Source organism: Lepidochelys kempii, chromosome 1, assembly GCF_965140285.1.
Source record: "Lepidochelys kempii isolate rLepKem1 chromosome 1, rLepKem1.hap1, whole genome shotgun sequence".
In the NCBI taxonomy this organism is placed as follows: domain Eukaryota; kingdom Metazoa; phylum Chordata; order Testudines; family Cheloniidae; genus Lepidochelys; species Lepidochelys kempii.
In genome coordinates, this window is record NC_136380.1 from 262,614,507 (window position 1) to 262,641,279 (window position 26,773).

Here is a 26,773-nt window from a genome sequence, read left to right on the forward strand (position 1 = left end):
TGAACAGACTGAATGAGCAAAGACCTCGCTCCTTTCTTAACTGTCTGCATTCTACTCTCTCGCTCCAGTCATATTATATCACAAAACTCAAAGCAGCCCACCCACTGCCCCTTCTTTGTCCAAAATCTCAAATGAATGGCAAATTGGACACAGAAAAAACTGCTAAAGGGAGCTGCAAGTTAACCAGCCCCCTCCCCCTTGTCATTTTGAGGCAGTTCTTTGCTGATGCACCTACATGCTATTTTGCTGTCATCAGTTAAAAAGATGGAGATATTAAAAAGGAATCATGTCTCACAGCTCTTAAGAATATGACCCTGAGGCCCTGCCCTTCTCCCTCCTTATGTATACACCCACCACATTCAAATACCAGCCCCCCTCCCCCTTCTTCTCCGGTACCACTCTGAACCTGCAAAGCACACGCACACAACAACAACAACAACAAAAAACACCGCAGCCACAAACCCAATAACCCATTTATGTCGGTTTCAAAGCTAGAGACAGAATGCAAGGAACAGCCAGCAGCTGGGGCCTTTGAAATGGACAAGAAAGAGGCTCACTGTGACCAGCCAAATAGGACTCCAGCTGCGTTCCGCTGAGAAATGGTATTAAGCGGTTTCCCTGCCCCTACCCTGCATCCCTCACTGCCTCCCTCCCCACACACACTATCAGAGAATGCACCGTACAGCCAGAGCGTCACTGGCTGGCACACACACGCGTGTGGTCTGCAAGATCTGGCCTTTGCAGGGCAATTTTACACTCTAAACTTTCAAGAAGAAGAGAAATAAAGCCAATTTACTGTACCTTTCTGGCATGATTCTCAGCTTTCCCTGCTGCTTCTCCCCACCCCCTTCCGATTTATCTCAGCTACTGGTTTTATAAACCAAGAGGGTGGGAGTAAAGAGGAGGGGGCTTTTTTCCTCTTCTCTCAGCCCCGTCTGCACCTTCTGCCTGAGCCTGCAAGTGAAGTCACAAGGCTGAGTCTGTGACATCACATGGAGTCTACAAACACTGGATTGTGACTTCACTGCAGGCTAGAACAGGGAGGAATATGAGAGGGGAGGGGAAAAGACTCTTATTCATTACACATATCTGCTATAGTAACAAAGGGAACAGATGAAATGGCTGGCCATGGAAATCACTTGTATCAAATGTGCTCTTTTTTTGTTTGTGAAATAAAGTTTGCTCCACAATGAAAATATCTTTTCAAGGTGGTTTGAGTGGGGGGAACGGGACTAGTAGTAGGAGGTGCTTGGACAAAATGTGATCTTCCTGTGCCATGTACCCACCCTGGAAACCCTCTTAGGACTGAAGTAAATTGACAGAACTGCTTGTGGGGTATCAAGTCTGGATTAGGAGAAAAGTGCTACAGGTCAAGATCAAGGTGCACTAGGGGGTATTGAAAGCTCAGGGCTGGAATTCGGAGGGAGGCATTCTGGGGAAAAGCAGGGGATACTGCAGGTCAGGACTGAGGTACATTGGCAGAACAGGGCAGGTCCTAACAATGGTTTAACAGAGGCTGCTGCAGGTTAGGATTGAAAGTGTAATGGCAAAGATGTTGTAGGAGTGGGCTATAGGTCCAGGCTGGAATAATATTAAATTAGCATGTTCGGCTTCTTCCATCTGAAGAGCTGACTCGCTTTACTCTTATTAACTGGAATACAGGGAGTGCTGCAAGTCAGGACTGAGATACATCCACACAGTTATATGTGGGGTTAGGCCTGGGAGAAGCCACTTGGAGTGCCAGAAAAGGCTCTTGTTCCCTGCCTGAGGGATAGATGGAGGAGATGCAATAGAGATTAGAAAGGGCAAGCAGCTTTAGCATATATGCTTTTATAAAATCACATTCATGAACTATCCAAGGACCAAGTGGCACCAAAACTAGCTGTAAAACAGAGGTAGGAGCATGGAAGTTTTCAAGAGTTGCTTACCAAGTCAGTATTAAAAGGTCAAAACTTAGTATGATTTCAGATATTTTCAGGAACCAAAAAAAATATGCATATATTGTCTTTTCCTCCAGCATAGGAAACCCAGTCTCACCCACAATGGTCTAATGCATGAGCACCAAGAGATTACAGAGACTAGTTTGGAGTCACATGAAATGTAAACATTAAACAGCAATCACTGTATAAAATCACTTTATAAAATTTTTAGAGAAAGAAAAGGTGCTTGAGGTAAGATCCTTTAATAGACCACCTTCTGTTGGTGAAAGAAGTTTTTGAGCTCCACAGAGCTCTTCTTCAGATCTTTGACTTTAAATAATAAAAGTGGGTTTGTAAACAAGTAAGGACATTTAAAAAAAAAACAAAAAAATGTTGCCCTAGACAGTCCAGGGTAAGTCTCAGTGTCCCCTCTTCCATTTTGCAGAGGAGTGGAAGATTGACTCTCATGGAATAGGCTGTGGAGTACACCCCAGTCAGGGGTATCATACAGAAGCCATGTCCCTCAGTACCATATCAGGACCCTAGCAGCCCTCCCCTGCTTCTTGACTCTAGAGTGATGCAATCAGGGATTCCCTTTGGCTGCAGGTGCCCCTGGGATCCCTGTGGAAAAAATAATATACTTCCAGGCTGTACTATCTTCTTTTTGAGCATCTTTGCAGGGCCAGAGGAGGGACAATATATAGGTGCCTCCTGACCTGCCCATTTATGTGCCCACCCCACAGTTTCCACCTCTTTTCCAGCTCAGACCTCCAGAGCACATTCCACAAGGTGGGAAGGGGAAAGTGGGGGGAAAGATACTGCTGTAGAATTGTCTGACCCTCCCTGGAAGAATGTTAAAGTTTCTCCTGTGCTGTTAGAACAAAAGTGACAGTGTTTACAAGGGGAATGCACAAACAATATAAAAAGTATAACAAATCCCTGCCACGCTTCAGTGGGGAGGAGGGAGATCAGTGCATGGAATGGGAAGTAGAATAGAAACAGTCCCCGGGTAATGGGTATATTCACCACTGGCCAATATGGAATGGAATCCAAACTACTCAACTATCTCATTAGGAAGTGTACTGCTAACAGCACAGAATGGTGTAGCCCAAGAGAAGGGGGCATAAAGGTAGCTATAGGCAACCTGTACACCCCTAGAATTCTAGATTGTCATGGGGACTGGTGTGGCCCCTTCCAACCAGAAGCTGGTCTCACTTATGGGAACTTCTAGATTATTGCCTATAGGCTGCTCCACATCTTGGAACAACTCAGAATCCCTGTAGCAGTGTGTACTGCAGGAACTCTCAACTCATATTCAAGGCATGGTTTCTGCCATGGGGAAATTCTTCCCCTGCTGGCAGTGGGTCTCTTATGACTCCTGTATGCCAGTGCAGTGTTAAATGGGCTGCAATGGGCAGAGGGAGAACCCCTCCTATCTCTAGTAGTGGGGGCTATGATTTAGGAATTGGACGATCTGCTGTATATCCCTACCATTACTACGCTGTTCTAAATGGCCTTTCAGGGGAAAGTCGACTGGTGCAGAGGAACACAGAGTTTGGATGGAGACATCCCTTAGGGATGAATTTATTAAAGGGGGAACTCTAGATTTTAGTAAAGAGGATAGGAAATAAGTTGGTGAAGTACAGGAGCTAGTAAGGAACAGTCAAACATAAAAGGAGTCCCATTTAAATATAACACATGAAGGCAAGCAACTGAATTTTGACAAAATGTCAGTTTGCTTATGCACAAATGCTAGAAGTTTTTATACTAAAATGGGTGAACTAGAGTGCCTGGCATTAAATGAGATACTAGGCATTGTGAAAACTTGGTGTAATGAGGATAACCAATGGGACGCGGTAATACCAGGGTGCAAAATATATATTAATAAAAGAGTAGGCCACACTGATTGAGGAGTGGCACTATATGGGAAAGAAAGCACAGAGTCAAATAAAGTAAAAATCTTAAATGAATCAATCTGTACCAGAGAATGTCTATGGATAGAAATTCCATGCTCGAACAATAAGAGTATAGCAGCTGGAATATACTAAAAAGAAAAGGAGTACTTGTGGCACCTTAGAGACTAACCACTTTATTTGAGCATAAGCTTTCGTGAGCTACAGCTCACAAAGAAAGATCTTTACACTTTCCACAGTATGCATCCGATGAAGTGAGCTGTAGCTCACGAAAGCTTATGCTCAAATAAATTGGTTAGTCTCTAAGGTGCCACAAGTACTCCTTTTCTTTTTGTGAATACAGACTAACATGGCTGTTACTCTGAAACCTGGAATATACTAGTGATCAGTTGACTGGATGGTGACAGGGATTGTGAAATTTGGGGGGAGGTATAGCTCAGTGGTTTGAGCATTGGTCTGCTAAACCCAGGGTTGTGAGTTTAATCCTTGAGGGGGCCATTTGGGGCAAAAATTGGGGATTGGCCCTGCTTGGAGCAGGGGGTTGGACTAGATGACCTCTTGAGGTCCCTTCCAACCCTGATATTCTATGATTCTATGAAATGCTCAGGAAGATTAGAGAAGCTGTAAAAGGAAGAAAAACAAATAATAATGGGGGATTTCAACTATCCTCATATTGACTCTGTATATATAACCTAAAGAAAGGATGCAGAGGTAACATTTCTAGGCACATTAAATGGCTGCTTCTTGGAGCAGTTCTCCTGGAACCCACAAGGAGAAAGGCAATTCTTGATTTTGTCCTAAATGGAATGAAGATTCTGGTCCAAGAGGTGAATATAACTGAACCACTTGGTGATAGCGACCATAATGTAATTAGAATTAACATCCGTGTCAGGGGGAAAATGCCAAAGAAACCCACCACAACAGCATTTAACTTTAGAAAGGGGGAACTACACAAAAATTCAGAAGCTAGTTAAACGGAAATTAGAAGGAACAGACAGAAGGGTGAAATGCATGCAAACTGCATGGAGACTATTTCAAAACACCATAATAGAGACTCAAACTAAATAGATACCCACAAAAACAGTAGGAAGACAAAATAAATACCACCATGGCTAAACAGCAGAGCAAAAAAAAGAGATGGTTAAAGGCAAAAAGGCACTCTTTAAAAAATGGATATCAAATCCTAGAAGGGAAAATAGAAAGGAGCATAAACTTTAGCAAGTCAAGTGTAAAAGTAAAATAAGGCAGGCCAAAAAAGAATCTAAAGAGAAACTAGCTAAGGCAAAAAAACTAACGGCAAAAAAAAATGTTTTTTAAAAGTACAATAGAAGCAGGAAGCCTGCCAAACAATCAGTGGGGCCACTGGACAATCAAGGTGATACAGGAGCACTTAAGGAAGACAAGGCCATTGTGGAGAAGCTAAATGAAAAGAGCCCTGTGTGGATACAAAATTTATATCTACATCTGATCCACAATCCGCAAATATGATCCACAGACATAAAGTGGATATCCACAGATTTGCAGAGCTCTATAAATGAATTCTTTGCATGGATACAGAAGAGATCCCCACACCTAAGCCATTCTTTTTAGGTGACAAATCTGAGGAACTGTCCAAGATTGAGCTGTCAACAGAGGAAGTTTTGGAACAAATTCATAAATTAAACAGTAATAAGTCACCTGGAGCACATGCTATTCACCCAAGATCCCTCAGAACTCAATAGGAAATTGCAGAACTAACAACTGTGGTATGTAACCTATCACTTAAAACAGCCTCTGTTCCAGATAACTGGAGGATAGCTAATGTGAGGCTGATTTTTTAAAAAGGCTCCAGAGGCGATCATGACAGTTATAGGCCAATAAGTCTAACTTCAATACCAGGCAAATTGTTGAAACTCCAGTAAAGAACAGAACAAACAAACACATAGATAAACACAATATGTTGGAGAAGAATCAACATGGCTTTTGTCAACTGAAATCATGCCTCTCTATTAGAGCAGGGGTTCTCAAACTTCATTGCACTTACACCCCCTTCTGACAAAAAAAATTACTACATGACCCTAGGAGGGGGGACCAACCAAAGCCAAAGCCCCACTGCCCTGGGTGGGAGGGCCAAAGCCCTATAACTTGCGCTCTGCCATCCAAGGCTGAAGCCGTTGGGCTTTGGCCCCAGGCCCCAGCAAATCTAATATCAGCTCTGGCGACCCCATTAAAATGGGGTTCTGACCCACAGTTTGAGAACCGCTGTATTAGAATTCTTTGCTGATATAGCACACTTGGATTTTCAGAAAGCATTTGAAAAGGTCCCTAACTAAAGGCTCTTAAGCAAAGTAAACAGTCATGGGAAAAGAGGGAAGGTCCTCTCGTGGATCAGTAGCTGGTTAAAGGTGCGGGGGTGGGGGGGAAAGAATAGGAAAGGTCAGTTTTCAAAACGGAGAGAGATAAATAGCGGAGTCCCCCAAGGATCTGTACTGGAACCTGTGCAACACAACATATTCATAAATGATCTGGAAAAAGGGAGAAACAGTGATGTGGCAAAATTTGCAGACAATACAAAATTACTCAAAATAGTTAAGTCCAAAGCGGACTGCGAAGAGTTACAAAGGCAGCAATGTGGCACATGAAATTCAGTGTTGATAAATGAAAAGTAATGCATCTTGGAAAAACATAATCCAAACTACACATACAAAATGATGGAGTCTAAATCAGCTGTTACCACTCAAGAAAGAGATCTTGGAGTTATTGTGGGTAGTTCTCTGAAAATATCTGCTCAGTGTGCAGAGGCAATCAAAAAAGCGAACAGAATTTTAGGAATCATTAGGAAAGGGATAGGTAATAACACAGCAAATATCATAATGCCCTTATATAAATTCATGGTATGCCCACACCTTGAATACTTACTGTGTGTAGTTCTGGTCACCCCATCTCAAAAAAGATATATTAAAAATGGAAAAGGTACAGATAAGGACACCAAAAATGATTTAGGGATATGGATCAGTTTCTATATGAGGGGAGATTAAAAAGACTGACTTTTCATCTTGGAAAAGAGACGACTACGGGGTGGTTATGATAGAGGTCTATAAAATCATTAATAGTGTGGAGAAAGTGAATAAGGAAGTGTTATTTACCCCTTCACATAACACAAGAACCAGGGGTCACCCAATGAAATTTAATAGTCAGCAGGTTTAAAACAAACAAAAGGAAGTATTACTTCACATAAGGCACGGTCAACCTATGGAACTCATTGCCATGGGATGTTGTAAAGGCCAAAAGTATAACTGGGTTCAAAGAGAATTAGATATGTTCATGGAGGATAGGTTCATCAATGGCTTATTAGCCAAGATAGTTAGGGATGCTCTGGGTGTCTTAAGCCACTAACTGCTGGAAGCTGGGAATAGACAACAGGGGAAGGATCCCTCAATAGTTCCCCTGTTCTGTTAATTCCTTCTGATGCATCTGGCATTGGCCACTATCGTAAAACAGAATACTGGGCTAGATGGACCATTGGTCTGACCCAGTATGGCCTTTCTTATGTTCTTATAGAGACAACTGTCCAGTCCCATAGATACGTTATACTTTTTATATTGTCTGTATTCCCCTTGTAAACACTATAACTTTTGTTCTAACAGCATAGGAGAAGCCTTAACAGTCTTCCAGCCCTTTCTCTACTGAGGTTCACTGTCAACCCAACCACCACAGATATGCAGCCAATGTTAGGGTGGCAACGTGGCAGACGTTCTGTGCCAATCATGCTACCCAATAACATTAAGTGAGGGGGAATGAAGGGGAAAATTTAAAAAAAAAAATCAAACAGAAATTAGAGCAGGGGTGCTTTAGGCTGGCCCAAAACGTAAGGAGTGGACTTGGAATTTGACCAGGACACTGGGGCTAAAGCCCCTCTTCACTTGTACAAAGTGCCATGGGAGCTAGTGGGATTGTGAGTGTTCAGGGTATGTCTCATCCAAAAGAAGAGAGAGAGCAAGGAATCAATGGGTTTATTTTCTCACACTGATTGTTTTGTTGATGTGGAAAGGTAATTAAAAAAAAAGTTCCAATTCTGAATGAGCCCCAGAATTCCCAGAGCCCGAAGGCTGCTGCTTAGAGGCAGATTAATCACACTGAATTCTCCATCTAGATGTTGCACGCACTCCAAACTCCCACTGCTAATAGCTCTAATATTCTCCTCAGCATGTGCATGCTGCTGGTGTTATGTTCCAGGAATATTAATTCCACAGCTCAAGATTCTCTCACTGGCACATGTACCCTGAAGGCTTCTTGTTGGGCTTCAGGAGATTATGAATAAGATGAGAAGAGGGAAAAAGAAAATATTGCCGGGGGGGGGAGGGCAAAGCAACTTGCTGAAAGTCACCCTAGACAGCCAATGAATGTTCCCCAGTAATGCCAGCAGTACAAACAAACAATCAAATAAAGCCACTTGATGCCCAATCATTTAAACAAAAAGTAGCCAACTGCAGAGGAAGACTTCTTATTCCTAGCTTTAGGAGGAGAGTACGGTAAGGGACAGCCTGGATCATCAAGTCCATCTACTGCTATTGGAGGCAACCCTATCATTATGCAGTTCCTAAATTTACCAAGCCCCATCTTAAAACTAGCTAAGTTTCTTGCCCCATTACTCCTGTTGGAAGGCTGTTCCAGAACTTCACTCCTTGGCTGGTTAGAAACCATCTTCTAATTTCCAGCCTAAATTTATTCATGCCCGGTTTACATTGATTTGTTCTTGTGCCCAATGCTGTCCTTTAGCTTGGACAGCTCCTCACCCTCCCTATGTATTTAGAGAGAGCAATCATATCCCCTCTCAGCCTTTGTTTGCTAGGCTAACCAGGCCAAGCTGTTTTAGTCTCCTCTCATAAAATAGGCTCACTAGTTCCCCTGATCATCCTAGTAGCTATCCTCAGTATTGGTTCCAGTTTGAATTAATCTCTCTTGAACATGGGTGACCAAAACGGAACACGGTATTCCAGATGAGGTTTTACCAATGCCTTGTACAATGGCGTTAATACTTCAGCTGGAAATACCTCACCCGATACATCCTAGGATTCATAGCCACATCACATTGGTGACTAATAGTCATCCTGCTGACAACTAACAAAAATCCTACAAGGTCTTTCTCTTCCTCTGTCACTTCCAACTGATGAGTCCGCAGCTTATAGCTGAAATTCTTGTTATTAGTCCTTAAGTAAATGACCTTGCACTTTATATTATTAAATTTTATCCCATTTCTATGACTCCGGTCCTCTAATAGAGGCACAGAGAGGTAAACAGACTTACCCAAGGTCACACAACAGGTTAGTGCCACAGCCTGGAATAGAACCTATGTCTTCTGACGCCCAATTTGTGCCATCCCCTGCCCTGAAACTTGCCAAAATTTCAAATATCAGTTGTAAGATTGGACAGGGGCACATCTTTTAAGTCAACTGATGTATATTAATAATACTGATATTAAGCATTTATACTGCACTTCATCTAGAGACCTCAAAGCACTTTACAAGGGTGAGTAAGCATCCTCATCCTCATTTTACAGATGGGGAGATGGAGAGATGGATAGGTTCAGCGAGTAGTCTTGTCCTTGACTTTGTCACACAGAGGGTCAGAAGCACTTTTTGGAACAGAACCCAAATCTTCTGGCTCCCAGCACTGTACTTCATCTCAGATGGAGAAAATGTATCATTGAATATTAATGCCAGAGCAATGAGAAGCAGGGTAGGGGGAGGAGTAGTACTCTCCCAAACTTCACCAGCAAAGTAAGTTCTGACCATGTGAGTCACCAAAATGAGACACTGCTCACTGTAGATTGTGTGCAAATATGGTGTTCCAAATATGATTGTGAACACTCTGATCTTTACTGGGTTCCTTGAGTTTGGCTCCTGCTTGGTGGGGCTTCAATATGCCCATTGGCCCTTGGGCATGGTGTCTTCTTGACTGGGAGTGGGGAGAGGAGGGAAAGAAAAGGTACCATCTCCCAAATGTCACCCGCTTGTGCCACCACAATGAGCTATCACTCACAATGAGGTATGCAGATGTGCAATACCGCACTCTCCTCTCTTACAGAAAGAATTAAAGTTATTAATGCTGACATTTAAATAATCACTGGATGTTTGACTTAACCACTCACCAAGACGAATGGGGCAGTTCACACCTCTCAGAGATATTGCTCTCTGCAGACTCTCAGACATCTATGTACTGGTTACACTTCATTCACTTTTTTGAGGTTTTCTTCACAACCGTAACAGCTCGAGAGATTTTTTTTTTTTATTAATGAAAGCGGATATTCTGGGAAACAAGATAGCAGATCCAGAGAGGTGCCATTACAGTATATTGGCATGCACCACCAACCCCTGATGCTGTGTCATGATCAGGGCCGGTGCAAGGATATTTTGTGCCCTAGGCGAACCTTCCACCTTGCACCACCCCACCCCGACAACCTCCAAAAACTAGTAAACTTAGCAATATAAACAGCCTGTCAGAACGGGTAATGGATGTTGTAATGTTTCTTTTTTACCTTTAAGGCATTTCAATTGTTTGCCATTGCCTCTGATGGTGTCCCATTCAAAGTCTTACTATTGTGCAAAGCTAACCAATTGAGCCTGGCATTGCATCACCAGCCAGGTTAGGCAGGGTGACAAATTCCCCTTGCCCCAAAGGGCCATTATCCCCTGGTGACTAATTTTTACTCCAAGACTGTAAAGCAGACTTTTAAGGTAAATACATTATTCCTTCAATATTACCCATGCACACATCTCACAAAGATTCTCACTCTTGACAGGTTTCAGAGTAATAGCCGTGTTAGTCTGTATTCGCAAAAAGAACAGGAGTACTTGTGGCACCTTAGCGACTAACCAATTTATCTGAACATAAGCTTTCGTGAGCTACAGCTCACTTCATCGGATGCATACTGTGGAAAGTATAGAAGATCTTTTTATACACACAAAGCATGAAAAAATGGGTGTTTACCACTACAAAAGGTTTTCTCTCCCCCCACCCCACTCTCCTGCTGGTAATAGCTTATCTAAAGTGATCACTCTCCTTACAATGTGTATGATAGAGTGATCACTTTAGATAAGCTATTACCAGCAGGAGAGTGGGGTGGGGGGAGAGAAAACCTTTTGTAGTGGTAAACACCCATTTTTTCATGCTTTGTGTGTATAAAAAGATCTTCTATACTTTCCACAGTATGCATTCGATGAAGTGAGCTGTAGCTCACGAAAGCTTATGCTCAAATAAATTGGTTAGTCTCTAAGGTGCCACAAGTACTCCTTTTCTTTTCACTCTTGACAAGTTACCAGCCTTGTGTAGATCCCTTCCACGTTCCTCTTTGTGGGTAAGTGCCCTGAAAGACACGAGTGGGGTGCAGTGAGTTTGTCAGGCCTGTGGTGACAGCTGTTTGTGAAGATCAGGTGGCCCTTTGCCAAGGGGTGCTGGTGTTACAGTGAGCTTGGGGTGGCTCACAGTATGGGGCAGGGCACTGAGGCTGGTGGGGCAGGTAACACTCACTGGGCTGGGGGGCCGGTGGTGCCGGGATGGGGCAGAGGCAGGTACCGGTCAGTCTCCAGTGCTCGGGCCGTGCCAGGGCCAGCAGCCTCTTCACCTCAGAGCCTTTGCCACTTGCCCAGGGGGCCACTCCTCCTCTCAGGCTCCCCGGCTGCTGCTGGTACGGCCACCCAGGAGGACATGGGCGGGGGGCGCCGCGGAGGAGACGCAAGAGGGTCGTCTGGGGCCCCGCACCTGCCGGCCGAGAGCAACAGGAACCAGGTGCCACTCGGGGGGAGCATTCTGAATTTATCATCACAACCAGGGCTGATGTAACCACTAGGTGAACTAGGCAGCCTCCTAGGGCGCCAAGATTTGGGGGCACCAAAAAGCGGTGCCCCCTCAATTTTTTTTTTTTACACTATTGCTTAGGGGCAGGTACCCGTCAGTCTCCAGCACTGCCCCGGCTCCCCCCAAGCGGCCCCCGGTTCCTGCTTCTCTTGGCCGGCAGGTGCGGGGCCCCAGCCGACCCCAGCCCCTTGTGTCTCCTCCGCGGCGGCCGCTGCCGCAGCAGCAGCATCCCAGGAGCCTGAGAGGAGGAGTGGGCCCCAGGCAAACGGGGGAGACTTCGAGGTGAAGAGGCTGCTAGCCCTGGCGCGGCCCGAGCGCTGGAGACTGACAGGTACCTGCCCCTAAGCAACAGTGTAAAAAAAATTGGGGGGCACCGCTTTTTGGTGCCCCCAAATCTTGGCACCCTAGGCGGCTGCCTAGTTCACCTAGTGGTTACATCGGCCCTGGTTGTGATGATAAATTCAGAATGCTGTAACTGCTGGATAGGGCTCTCAGGAGAGTCCTGGCAGGGAGGAGAGAGGAATATACTGCACATTTTGGAAAGGGTTGCGCTCTGTAATATAGGACAAGCTCTGAAAAACTTTTTCCAAGATTTTTTGTTTTAACCCAGACAGGTGAGGGCTATCCTCTTTCCACAACCTAATCTAATCCATCACTTTACAGGCCTGTCCACTGTAACGTGAGATGAGACACTTCTTTATCTTCGGATGCAGCTCATATCCTCAACTCTCTTCACAAACAGATGCCTTACCAAGCAACAGATAGTGGCAAGGCTGAATTCTGCAGATGCTAGCCAGGATTTCAGTCTAGTCTTACCTTCTGATCTTTGCTGAACCCCACAAAAAGGGTCCCTGAATTTTGTAGTAGGATAACCACGAACATAAGCAAGAATATGGCAAGGCTTAGATTATAACATTACCCCATTTTCAGCAATGAGGCCTTGTAACATTGGAGCGAAGGGAGCAGTGGCCGAGGGTCCTGTTCTTTCCCCTTAAAAAGGAAAGCTACACTACAGTATTCTTAAGCAATGGTCAAAAACAGTATAGCGTTTCAGGCCATTTCTATAGAATACCATAGTACTGTTTGGGGTAATGATTGTAGGTAGAATACAGTTATGTTTGAGGAAGCTGTTTTTCCTTTTTTGTTTATATGAAGGAAGATATTCTGGAGAACCAAAAGTCTTTAACGATTAAATATATTTTTTATATATATATAAAAAATATACGAGAATCATCTCTTTATCTTGGCACTCAGCAGAATTCAACTCCCCTACATAAGCACCCTCCCTCCACCCACTCACCTTGATATTCCTCTTCCCACCCATTAACCCAGTACCTGCAGTGCAGTGTTCAACTGGGACTGCAGGAGCTGCGGCTGCTGTCATCTCTTTGTAGCTGGCAGTCACCTGCCAATCACGCCCCCACTTCCTCCTCCTCTTGCTTCCCCCACCCCTCATCAGTGCAGCTCTCTCTGGGGACATATCCATCTCTCTCTCACTCCCCCCTAGCCTAGCAAAACAACAAATGCTAACTCAATAAAATCTCCCCTCAAAGGTTTTTATTTACCAGACAGTGCACAGTGCTAAAGACTCACACATACAAAGCGAGAATGGGGACAGAGGAGAGGCTAGCAACAGGAGTAGGCACAGTTTGGACCGATGCAGCTTTTATGCAGAGGAAGAGACTCATTTCCCCACCACACACACAGTAGCCGTGGCACAGGGAGCCTGAACATTCGCACAGGACAGTGGTGCTCATGGAACCAGAAGGCACTTTGGTGTAACAGATATCTGGCAAACACAGGAGAAAGGAGGCCTGTGTACTTTGAGACCAAAAGCTACTGTCCACAGGAGAGCGGGAGGTGTGATGTGCTAGCATGCAAGGTTGACATGCAATACAGTCCCAATTAAAAAAAAACAACGAGGAGTCCTTGTGGCACGTTAGAGACTAACAAATTTATTTGGGCATAAGCTCTCGTGGGCTAGAACCCACTTCTTTAATGGTGACTGGAAAATGGGGGAGAGGAGGGAGGCAAATAAATCAATTGTGTTTCTTTTTTGCTTCTTTATGATATGTAAAAATAAGATCTGGATGGATTTTTTTTTTTTTCCTGCTTGCAGGAGACAAGTCTCTTCTTCCCTGTTTTTGCTGAAGGACTTCTTGGAAGATTCAGAGATGTGGCTTGGGTGTTTTCCCAGCCCTTAATTGAATGGGCAACAAGAGCTGAATCTTAAAAACAAACAAACAAACGAAAAGCACTCACTCTCCCAAATGCTTGTTTTATTGTTTGTTAATTATTTTAATTCCCCAGAGTTTTAAAGGGTCTGAATAAAAGTTACTTCACATGTCAGTTAATGAAGTTTCATTGTATTGTTTCCCTAATGTCAGAACCTACCAGTACTCAGATCGTCCATCAAATCTTCCAAACAAGAGGTTAAACAAAACCTGAAATTTCTTCTGCACTGCAAACAACACACAGGGAGGGGGAAACTAAAACAAAAAAACCAAAAGATCCATTAAAAGCCACAATTACAAAGCATTTTTTTCCTCCTTTGTGGATCACTCTTAATATGAAGACATTGATGCTCCAAGTCTTCATCTTCTTAAACCAGAGGGTAAGTTCAAAATCCAAACTGGTAATTGATGCCCCCATATGGGCTAAGAAAGGAAAGGGCCCTACAAGCTCTAGGGAGAAATGTCCTCTCTGCACATATGGCAAGGACTGACTGTGTCTTGTCAGAGGGCTTATCTCCAAAGTCATGACTGAGGCAGGGGTAGAGGAATCACTCAGGAAAGGAGACACTATTGATCAGGAAAAGAGCATGCTTGGGGGGGGGGGGGCTGGGGAGTTGGTATAAAAACAAGATGGATAAAACAGACTTTCTGTTGGGAGTTGAGGAGAGGAGAACAGACAGACACATGCACTGGGGAGAGGGGAACCCATGGCAGGTGTCAATCATAGAGTGTTCCAATACAAATTCCCAAACCCTTGGGAGGGTGTTTCAGAGAAGTCGGAATGGGGAAATGAGGTACACACTGCCTGTAAAACCTTTGGCTGCCACCCACCCCCACCAATGAATGCACTGGCAGTTGAGAGCACCCTCTACTCCGCTGAAATAAACAGCGGCCTTCCCATCGCTTCATTAAACTAACACAGCTTCTCGCCATCGCCTCGGCAACCGCCACAGACCTCCTGCTCACCAGCTGGGGGAATTAAAGGCAGCCTGGCAGCCAGCCCCGACTCTGTTATATCTGAAAGCTCACATTACACCAGAGAGCATCCTAGGCAGGTCAGCACAGCCTCAGAGATGCCACCTTTCGAAGGAGAAATTACGTTAAATAGAGCTCCCCTCCACCCTGCCTTTGATAGGTGGTCACCCCCACAGAAAATTAAACATCCCAGAGGCTTTTTTCCTTACACATGGGGATACCAGTGCCCAGCCAGATCTCCATCTCTCAGCACACAGAGTTCTAATAATAGAGGCTGCACGTGAGTGATCACTAAGCGCAGAAAACAGCCCCCATGTTTGCTTTGTGCAGCCACTACCTCCAACCCACTACTGCAAAAATGTGCTTTTGTCTAGCTTCGCACTTATCCTGCACTCCTCCCCATCATATCTGAGCGTCACTTGGGAACACTATCAATCCACACCCCCACGCAACACTTTCCTCTTGCTCCCCAAAAGTAGACAAATGAGTGGGACAGACCCCCTTGTCTGCTGGGTGAAAAAGGCTATGGCAGCATTCCAGCCCTACTCCCTGCTTTCCCCATATTACACTCTGCCTCTTGATTACAAAAGATGAAAAAAATAACTGCCCCTTTCTTGTTTTTCCTTAAGCCTCAGGGATGCCCAGTCAAAAAGGGACGGTGGCAGCTCCTCCGCTAGAAGTCTGGTCAGCGGCACAGCGGGGCTAAAGCAGACTTCCTGCCTGCCCTGGCTCCGTGCAGCTCATGGCTGGCATGTCCAGCTCAGAGGCGGTCACGGTGGCACAGCGTGTTACCCCCGTCTCGAACGCCAGCTCCGCAGCTCCCACTGGCCAGGAACCGAGGAGCCCCCTCCCACACCCAAACTTCCTACCAGAGCCCGCATCTCAAACCCCCTCCCGCACCCCAACCCCCTGGCCCAATCCTGAGCCACCTCCTGCACCCAAACACCCTCCCAGAGCCTGCACCCTGCACTCTCTCCTGCACCCCAACACCTTGCCCCAGCCCAGAACCCCCTCCCATACCCTGAACCCCTCATTTCTGGCCCCACACGCCCAGCCCATAGCCCATTCCCCCTCCCACACCCCAACCCCCTGCCCTAGCCCTGAGCCCCCTCCTGCATCCCAAACACCTGTCCCAGCCTGGAGCTCCCTCCCACACTCTGACCCCCTCATTTTTGGCCCCACCCCAGAGCCTGCACCCCTTCCTGCACCCAGGGATGAAGGTAACTTAAAGGACATACCAGTACTCTGGAGTCCTGAGCAGGGGGCATGGCCTCAACTGGAAGAGGTGGGGCCTTTAAATACCCAGGGGCCTTTAAATCAGGGCTCCGGCTGCGGCTGGGAGCCCTGGGGCCTTTAAATCACCCCCAGACCTTCGCAGCTGGGAACCCTGGGGCTCAGGGGCGATTTAAAGGGCCCCAGGCTCTGGCCGCCGCTACCGCAGCGGAGCTCCGGGCCCTTTAAATCACCGCTGGAGTCCTGCTACCGCCACCTCGGGGCTCCAGCAGCGGGGCTCAGGTGCTCTGGCCGCTGCAAGGAGTCCCGGAAGTTGGGGGGGGGTGCTTTAAAGGGCATGGGCCTCCCCACAGCGGCCGGAGCCCCTGGCCCTTTAAAGCAGCACCGGAGCCCTGCCGCCGCTACGCCGGGGCTCCAGCAGCAGGGCTCGGGGGGCGCTTTAAAGGGCCCGGGGCTCCCCGCAGCGGCCGGAACCCCAGGCTCTTTAAAGTGTGGCCGGAGCCCTGCCGCTGCTACCCCGGGGCTCCAGCAACGGGGCTCAGACAGCACTTTAAAGGGACGGGGGCTCCAGCCACTGCGGGGAGCCCCAGGGGCTCCAGCCACTGCGGGGAGCCTGGGGCCCTTTTAAGCTCCAGCCTGGGGAAGCTGGTCCGGTCCGGCATTGTGTACTGGCTCTTTCCAGTACGCTGTACCGGACTGGCTTACTTTCACCTCTGCCTGCACCCCAACCCCCTGCCCCAGCCCGGTGAAAGTGAGTGAGTGTGGGGGAAAGCAAGCCACGGAAGGAGGGGGGATGGAGTGAGCAGGGGCGGGGCCTCGGAGAAGGGTCAGGGCAAGGATGTTCAGTTTTATGCGATTAGAAAGTTGGCAACCCTACTCAGGTATGCAGGCCCCCCTCCTCTGCTACTGCACGCCGCACACCCTCTCACTCGGAATGGACAGAGGGCCCCTTCCTGCAGTGCAGAGAAACCCCTCCACATAGCCTCAGGGGAGCTGCTGTTCAGCTCACCCAAGTCCCGACTGCACCAAACATTAAAAAGGTCAGCTGTTTTCAGGTGGGAGACGGAGAAATAAAAAGCTCTCTTCTCCCACCTCACTGACGGCACCACATCTCACCAAATACTACTCTAAACTAAGCAAAGGAAGAGCTAGACCTTTAGGATGACATATTGCCATCAGCGGGTGTTCCACCACATAGCTAACATGCTACAAGGACTGGGCTAGCATTATCTGGGTCTCCAGCACCGACTTGGTTCCCCTAGGCTTGCAACACTGGAGGAAGTTTGCTCATTTCCAGGACTGCCCCCTCACACAACAGCAGCTGATAAAGAAGCACTGTTGACTAGCTCAGGAGTCCAATCCTGTTTTGTGCTGTCTTCCATGACTACTGAGTGGAAGGCCTCAAAGGGAGGAGTGTAAAGTGAGGGGGAGAGTGTTTATTCCACTTCTCAGCCTCATCAAATTATAATTTCACTAACACATTTCAATCCTGTCTGCAAGTACACCCTGCCTTTTTAATTCTGGGAGCCCCAAACAGCTCTGCCAACACACAAGAGACAATGTGCATGAATAAGGGCTCATGAACAACTCTACAGATCAGTGTATGTAACTGTGTAAAAAAATACGACACAGCTTTCTTTCAGTTTGAATCTCTTAAGCAAATTGTTATAAACAACAAAAGTGACATAGCTGGGGTTTTTTTGTTTTAAGCACACTTTAACAGCATCCCTTGTAAACAACTAAGAGTTGATGAAAATGTTGCCTTAACCTTAAGGTAGGATGCAGGGGAAGCTTTGCAGACATTTGAAGGGGGAATTCTGAGGGAAAAGGTGTATGCAGACAGTTGCAAGCAATGGGAACAAGATAAGAGACAGCAGAAGCTGGTTAAATGTTGCAGCATTGCCACCTCTCAGGATTGGTGTTTCTCATGGCCTCAGCTCCTGAAGTCCTGTGATTATGCAAAATCTCAGCTTTCATTTAAAAAGTAAGTTTCTAGCTTTCATGGTTGTAAAGGAAATCTTGAAAATGTGAACCCCAGAGACTTAAAAACCAGAAGGCAAATAAAAAGAACCAAAAAGTATTATTATTTTAAATTTCATGATTTTAAGTTTGGACGCTTAGGGTTTGCAATACGGAAGTGGTGGGAGACCTGCAGTGATCTTGGCTGTGCTGTGCTCTGTCTCCACCTATCCAACTGCACTGGGAAACTCTCAGAACCTGTTCTTCACTTCTATATTTTTCTCTGCCCCTTCTGCTGAAATCTTCAACCAGGTGGTTCTTCTCCCCTCACCTGGACTATTCCAACTCCTCTCTTCCATGTTTTCCTCCCCAGGCCTAAGCTTCTAAACTCTAAAAACCTCAGACCCTGAGTGAGAAAAGGAAAGGAGCAGAATTAGTGTTGTCTAAATCTGGCTACTTCATCCTGCTCGCTTCCAGGGCTGGATTTCAGAACAGAAGGAAAAACCTCATCAGAGCTCAGATGGAGGGGCTCAGGGGCAGGGGAAGGTCTGTGTGTGTGCGCACACTATATTCTTCTCTCTTAGCCCTGCCATACATGATTAATCACTTCTGAGACATGCCTGCTGCTCCCCTCTGGCTCTCAAACAACCACAACAGCAACAAAGAGCAAACAAACTTCCTAAGGTTCCTGGCCCTGGCCTAGGGAGGGTGTCCCAGCTGAGGCTTCTGATCCTAGAATGAATCTCTTCCCCATTACACACACACCAGCCTGTCTCATTTCTTTCAGTTAATCTATATCCCTCCTTCCACTTTCAAATTCAACTGTACTTCCACCCCACCCCCACCCCCACCCATCTCTGTTTAATTGGATTTCATCTGTACTCATTCTCTGGAAAACTCACCGGGAAGGTGTCCAGAAGACTAACACAAGCTTAAACATGCGCTTGACACAGGAGATGAGAAGCAAGTCTCTTTGAATGAACCAATTTGCAGTCCAAGCGAATCCTCTACAGTTCACCTCTCTGCCTTCCGATAACCCCTTCTTTCTCGTCACTCCCCTGATCACAAAATGGAATAAAATGCCTGCCAGGCCAGGAGGGGGGTGATAACCAAAATAGGGAGCTGGGAGACATGGAGCACTGCCAAGAATGAGTCAGTGTGGAACACAGAGTGGAACTGCCATGGACAGAGGTGAGAATGCCCATGCCCACTTCAAGTCTACCAGCAGGGAGCTTTGACCTGTCTGTCTGAACAGTATATGTATGATTGTGGGAAGGCAGATGTTGGTCACAGAAACATGAGAGCTGGAAATCTGGGAGTACTGTGAGAAACCAACAAGCTTCACAGGGCCACCTCACTGTCTCCTCTGAGACACTGCCCTCATTTTCCCCAGGTCCACTCCATATTAGTCATTGATTGCCTATTCCAGTCCTGGAGATCCCCCTTCCCCAGTTCTGTCAGTGCACATCATACCTAATCTGCACCACCCCAGCTATCACAGTCCTGGAAATCCCACCTTGCCAACTCTGCCAGTGTTCATCAAACCCAACCAACAGCACCCCCAGCTATTCCAGTCCTGGCACCACACACAGCTCTGCCAATGCCCCTCAATACTGACCTGCACCCTCTTCCCCACATTTGTGTTTGCGATGGAGTGAACTCGCCCCACACTGGTACTGCGAGAGTTAACTCCACTCTCTGGGCCTAGGAGGCCACACCCCCAAGGCCCTGCTGCGCATGCTCTGGCTGGAGATTAGGTATAAAAGGCAGCAGCTCAGCTCATTCAGGGCTGATGCCAGACATGCCAAACTCACCAAAAAAATGCAGAAATTGGGCTTGTTTCTGTCTTAACTGGCTTGTGCGTTGCTTGTTGGCGAGTTTTTGGCTTGTTGCTTTTTTTTTTTTTTTTGAATCAGCTCCCGGAAAGCAGGGACAAAGGGTGCAGAGAGTTGGGTTGCACAGAGGGCCCACCATGCATGCCAGAGGATCTAGTCACATAGAGTGTTGGGGTTCTTAGGGACTGGCTTGTGTTGGCCTTGTTTTGAAATGGGATTAGCTTGATTTTTGGCTTATCGTGAAAGTCAGGGTGCTTATTTACCACGTGAAAGTTGGCAACTGTAGCTGACAGCTGAAGAAAGAGGATGCACACTACAAGCTCCAGCTCAGGAACTGCAGAAGCCCCAGAAAAGAAAGCCAGGGATGCTGAGATTCTGGAGGACACCCACGGAGTGGTGGAGCTGTTGGGAGCTGCACTGCCTGAGGAGCCTTGAGACCACGGCATCAGGAAGTGTGTAAGAAGTAGCTCAGGGAGACTAGTTGTGGTGGCGAGTGGAGTCAGCATGTTTTGGGTGGACTCCCCACTGACACGGTGTTAGGCATACTTTTCACTGACAGGGCCATGAGGTGGGACCTGGTGGAGCAGGAAGGGCCCAGGTCCCCCTACCTGGCTGCCACCCACTCCCCTGACAGGCCACTAAGCCACACAGCCCCACAGGAGGGGTGGTGATACTGACTCTGGCCATTGGGCCAGGCAGCCCTGAGAGATGATGGCCCTACTGACTCTTGCCACTAGGCTGTATCACCTTGCTGAGCCAGGCGGCCACACTGACTCTGACCACTATGCAATACACTCCAACCGAACTGGGAAGCCATATTGACTTGGGACACTGGGTCCCACAGCCCTGTGGGAAGGGGCTGCCACCCTGACTCTGGCCATTGGGCCATACAACCTGGAGAGAGAGCGTGGCCATATTGACTTTTACCATTAGCCCACACAACCCCAAGACAATGGGTGATTGTAAGGATGCGACTGCGGGGAGTAATTACCCTGTGCCAAGAGGGGACGCTGCGCACTTGCCCTGTGACAGTGTCCTGGACATTCTCCTGCACAAACTGAAAGTAGTATCAATGTGTGTGCTGGTTTTGTGATGCAGACACTGTTTTTGCTTGAAAGTAGGAAGAGACAAACATCATTCTTATGTTACATGTGGTCTTAAAGATTTAAACTCTCAGCTGTCTACAGCCCCTTCACTCCTGGCCCTTTCCTCCTCCCACTTCAAATATAAAAGGAGTTCACAGTTAAGAAAAGGGACTACGGATTTACCTCCAACAGGCCCCAGGCAAGTCTCTTTCCTGGCTCTAACCCTCCCTCCTCCAACAGCCAGTCCAGTTGCTTGTGAGGTGGGCAATTAGAGGCTGATAGCTCTAAGGCTTTTCTTTCCATTCACCTATCCTCCCATCCAAGCACTACACATCAACAGCAATTTGGCTATGCCAGTACCAGGTTTAGGTTAACCCTTTGGTTCTGCCAAATGCCCCACACTAAATGTGTTCCGCAGTACAACTACAACAGCTCACAGTGGAGAAGTATTTTTCTTCCACAGCCTATTTTTCTTCTTTCAACCCCCTTTATAAGTGTTACATAAATCTAGTGCCAATGAAGAGTGCCACACTGGCAATGCTCATCTCCAGAACAGGTACAGCACAAGCTCACTCACACACAGTAAGGAACCACAAGAGTATCCTTTCTTAAGACCTGGAGTTGGGAATCAGGAGATCTGGGTTCAGCTCCCAACTCTGTCATAGACTCCCTGTGTGACCTCGAGCAAGGTAATTCACCTCCTAGTGCTTCCATAAAACAGGGGTAATAATATTTCCCTACCTCACAGGGATAAGAACAGCCATACTGGGTCAGACCAATGGTCCTTCTAGCCCAGTATCCTGTCTTCTGACAGTGGCCAACGCACGGTGCTTCAGAAGGAATGAACAGAACAGGGAAATTTCACGTTATCCATCTCTTGTCATCCAGTCCCAGCTTCTGGCAGATGGAAGTTTAGGGACAGTCAGAGCATGGGGTTGTGTCCCTGACCAGCCTGGCTAATAGCTATTGATAGACGTATCCTCCACAAACGTATCTAATTCCTTTTTGAACAGAGTTATACTTTTGGCCTTCACAACAACAAGTTCCATAGGTTGACTCTGTGTTGTGTGAAAAAGTACTCCTTTTCTTATTAATGTCATCCAGTGATCCCTAGTTCTTGTGTTATGTGAAGGCATAAATAACACTTCCCTATTCACCTCCTCCACACCATTAATGATTTTATAGACTATTATATCCCCCCCTTAGCCATCTCTTTTCTAAGCTGTGTCATAACAGTCCCAGTCTTTTCAATCTCTACTCACATGGAAGCTGTTCCATACCCCTAACCATTTTTGTTGCCCTTCTCTGCACCTTTCCAATTCTAATATATCTTTTTTGAGATCGGGCAACCAGAACCGCATGCAGTAGTGAAGGTATGGGCTTACCATGGATTTATATTGTGGCATTATATTTTCTTTTTTATTATCTATCCAATGCCTACTAGTTCCTAAAGACTATTAGCTTTTCTGACTGCCGCTGCTGCTAGTGCAAGGATAAGTTTATTAACATTTGTGAGAGGCTCCACGAGTACAGTGATGAGGGTCATATAAACACCGAGACACATGCTCCGCCCCTCGCCAGTGCACCTCAACTCTAACCTGACAAGACGCCTCTAGAGTGGAGTTCCTTCCTGATGCCCGTTCGTTCGAAGAGGCTGTCACCACTGGGAGAATGGATGGCACAGCATTGTTGATGGCTCTCGCTTATAAGTCACTACTTCAAATCCAGCCCCGGCTGGGAATGAGCAAGAGTTGTTACTATCACTCTTCACAGTTTGGAGGGTCATGTAAAATGAGTCTAGTGGTTTTCAGCCCAGTTCCTCATGGACAAGTGACTGCAAACCACCAACACCACAACTGGCACTGATTAGCATCCTTTTTAACATTCTCAGCAGAGGCCAATAATTGGATTGGCCACAGAACTCCACTTGCCCTCTTGCCTCTAAAGGTGGCCCACTCCATGTCAAGGTGTAGGCAGACTGGTAGGGAAGCTTTCACTGGCACTGCCCAGACTGTACCATTTCAGTCTCCAGGGATTATCAACCCAGCATCTTTCAGTGGCACTAAGTCTTTATCAGCGAAAGAAGGAGCAGGAAAGGAAGAGAAACACAGACAAGCAATGCTTCTCTGATACTCAGCATAAAAATCTAATCAAAATTGTACCCCACTAGTGATATGAAAAGCACCCTGCCAAGTCAGTAATAAATAAAAAATTCAAATCTTGCACTTCTACAGTGTATCACCTCTCATTCCACAGCACATTACACATTATTAGGAATGAGTTGAATCTCCAAATCAGAACAGATTTGTACATGAAACTAACATTTTTGCTGGATTCATATTTATTCAAATTACATCCTTAGAAGCAAGTCAGATAACTTGCTTAAAATGGCCACACTAACATGGTGGCAGCCAATTTAAATAGGCTGCAACTCCTTCCTTCTGCCTGACTCTTTCCCTACAGGCTGTCTCCCAGAGAACACCATCTGTTCCATCTCTCCTCAACTACCACACTCCACCCCATCCCTCTTTCCCTCCTTCTTCTGGGCAGGGCAAAGATGAATTGTCATTTTTGGGGTGTTTAAACAGCTGCTCTGACCTCTGGCGGGCTCCTATCCCTAGTAGTGCAATTCCACGGAAGCCAGGGACATCTCATTCCCTGGGACCGTTGGATGTGAGGAGGACTCAGTGGAAATGGCAACACAGCCCAACACTGCACTTGTCTCTTCTAGAGAATTACTACAGAGGAGATGATGCTTGTCCCCGCAGCTTCCCCCCACTTGCCCCCAGCCCACCTCTTCTCAATTCTCTGTACAGACCGTAGACCTACAGAGCACAGTCCGCAGAGACAAGGAGACAGCACGGGGGGAATTGGGTAGTGCACAGTGACAACTATTTCTCCCCTGCAACTCAAAGGGCGAGGGGAGGGGAAGGTATCTATATGTATATCTTGAGGAATGGGGAAGACAAAGGTTGAGAGAGACAATCCAGCTTCTAATTTCCAACATCAGCAACCAGCTGCCCATGGCTCACAACCTGAATATCTCCCACTGAATCTAACGCTGAGTGATCAGCATATTTTGTGATGAATCTAGCAGAACCATTCAGCTGTGGAATTATTATACATATAGCACTAACAATATGCTTGTAAAGTACAAAATGCAAAAACAGAGCCCATCGCTAGACCAAAGAGCGCACAAGCTAAAAGGAAGATGCATAGAAGACAGGATGTACTAGGAAACAACTTCAGACTCGTTCACAGCAGGGAGGTTTTGTAAAAATTTCCCGTCATTGCCAACAGTGGCTTAGTTCCATTAGTGTTAGCATTACTGGGAGCCTTGGTATAGAGGAGCTGCAGCCAGCTTTTCAAGCACCACATCATCTAACCCTGCTCAGAATAGGTCTAAATGACACAGGGCTAAATTTTCCAAGAGCTCAAGAACAGAATTTTATAGTGCTCAGCACCCACAGTTGGAGCCAGATTTTCAGAAGCGGTCAGCACCCAACATGCTTATGGATGCCGAGCTCTGGAAAATTCTGGCCACTGAATTAGAAAGGCAACACTCCATCTATGCTACAGCTACCAATGTTGCTGGAGGACCTAACAGTGTTAGTAATGGCAGGAAATGCTTAGGAGTCACCTAATTGAAATTGATTTGAGCAAGCACTCGAAGAAGAAAAAACGGTTACTTACCTTCTCGTAACTGTTGTTCTTCGAGATGTGTTGCTCATATCCATTCCAAACCCACCCGCCTTCCCCTCTGTCAGAGTAACTGGCAAGAAGGAACTGAGGAGGCGCCGGGTCAGCAGGGTCATATATTGAGTGCCATGGAGGTGCCACTCCAGGGGGCTCCACGGCCGACCCGACGGGTGCTGCTAGGGGAAAAACTTTCCAATGACTGTGCACGCGGCACACACACCCCTAATTGAAATGGATATGAGCAACATCTCGAAGAACAACAGTTATGAGAAGGGGCCTAACAAGGTTTCAGAGACTTGGAATGTTCATTAATTTTTTGTGGGCACTGCAGAAGAAACGAGTATTTAGGGTGCAAAGGGACCCAGACGTCCGATGTTATTTGGAACCATGCATGGTAGAAGTGGGACAGATGATTGATCCGGTGTTGGATCTGGCGTTGAGACAGGTGCTCTGTCCTCGGGTGCACCTTCAAAATGTCTGTTTTGAGCCCAATGTTGGGCTCTGGCCCTATCCAGACGGGGGATGGGAGGGCTTGTGCCTGCCATTCCTACCCCTGTGCCTGTAGAAATCCTGCCTCGGCTGAGGAGGATAAGACTGCTGTTGCAGCGGTTGGGGCTTAAAGGGCTTTAGTTGGGTTGCCGGGGTATGCATACCCAAAGATTTCATTGTCGCCCTGGAGTCCTTGAGGCTATGCAGTCTGGGTCAGTCTGTTTAGCAAACAGACCCACCCCATCAAAGGGTAGGTCTTGCATAGTTTGCTGAACCTCGGGCAGGAGCCCTGAAGCCTGCAGCCATGAGTTATGCCTCATAGCTATCCCTGAGGACAAGGTGCACGCTGCAGAGTCCGCAGCGTCCAGTGAGGCCTGTAATGAGGTCCGTGCCACTGCCTTGCCCTCTTTGACAATTGCCCCAAACTCCTCCCTGGACTCTGCTGGTACCAGCTCCCTAAACTTCAGTATTGAGTTCCAGGAGTTAAAATTGTATCTGCTCAGGATTGCCCCCATGAAGTATACTTTGTGTCCGAATAAATCCAGTTGCTTGGTGTCCTTTGACTTAGGACGTGGGGCTTGCTGTCCCTGCCTTTCCTTTTCATTCACTGCAGCAACTACTAACAAGCAAGGCTGTGGGTGTGTGAACAAGTACTCATACCTTTTCGAGGGTACAAAGTATTGCCTCTCCACACCCTTAGCAGTGAGAGGGATGGAGGCCAGGGTCTGCCAAATGGTCCTTGCATTGGCTTGTATAGTTTTCATGCGGGGTAGAGCGATCCTGGATGGTCCTTCTGGTGCCAGGATGTCCATCATAGGGTCCTCCGACTCTACGACCTCCTCGGCCTGCAGGTTCATATTCTGTGCCACCCTGCATAGGAGTTCCTGGTGGGAACGGCTATCTATAGAGGGCGGCCCCGCAACAGAGGTGCCTGCCACCACCTCGTCCAGGGAGAATGACGAGGACACTAGTGGGGGAACTGGGTCCTCCTGACCCCCTTGGTCCTCATGGACCTCCTGTCCTGCCTCTAGTTCCGTGCCAGCCACTCCAGGGTCTGGCTCAGGAACTGGGGTTGGTTCCAGGGGAGGTGGTGTGATCGCTGACTCCTCTGCACCCTTAGGGATGGGACGACTGGCCGCTGCCTCCAGCCGTCTAGGTTCGGACACCACCGAGTGTGAAGCCTCGGACTGTGCGCCCTGAGGCTGATGGTACGCCCATGGGGTCCAAAATGGCCACTGCGCTGGTCCATGCCAGTGCGCAGGCCATGGCCCTGCACCCACTTCCAGTCTATCCTGCACCAACTTGTGCCGGGGCTGCTGCAAATGTTTGGACCCCATCTCCATGCCCGAAGATGGGGACCAAGACTGCCTTGGCCATGGCAGTGCCGAGCACAGCTGTGCCAGGGAGTGGTGCCTTGAGGCTGGGGAGCAGTGCCATGACCTGGATCTGTATCATGATCTGGAGCAGTCCTGCAAGTGGGGTCTGCACATAGAGCCATATTGGTGCCAATACGAACGGTGCCGAGATTGGGACCTACTGCGTGAAGGCGATAGGAGTTGTGAGCAGGAGTGCTGGCAAGATCTGGATCAGTGCCGC

The 26,773-nt window shown here is 47.2% G+C and overlaps 1 protein-coding gene across 2 annotated transcripts in view; it reads right to left on the reverse strand.

Moving 5' to 3' along the window:
- The window catches only part of TCF20 (transcription factor 20), a 213,326-nt gene that overhangs the window by 120,613 nt on the left and 65,940 nt on the right, over positions 1-26,773 (reverse strand). The window contains exon 1 of one of the 2 annotated variants that reach the window (XM_073327263.2): positions 802-908. The exons of the other annotated variant lie outside the window; for it this stretch is intronic. The gene's annotated coding sequence lies outside the window, so the exon portion shown is untranslated. Of the gene's footprint in view, positions 1-801; positions 909-26,773 lie in introns of those variants that run through there. 2 annotated transcript variants of the gene reach the window in all.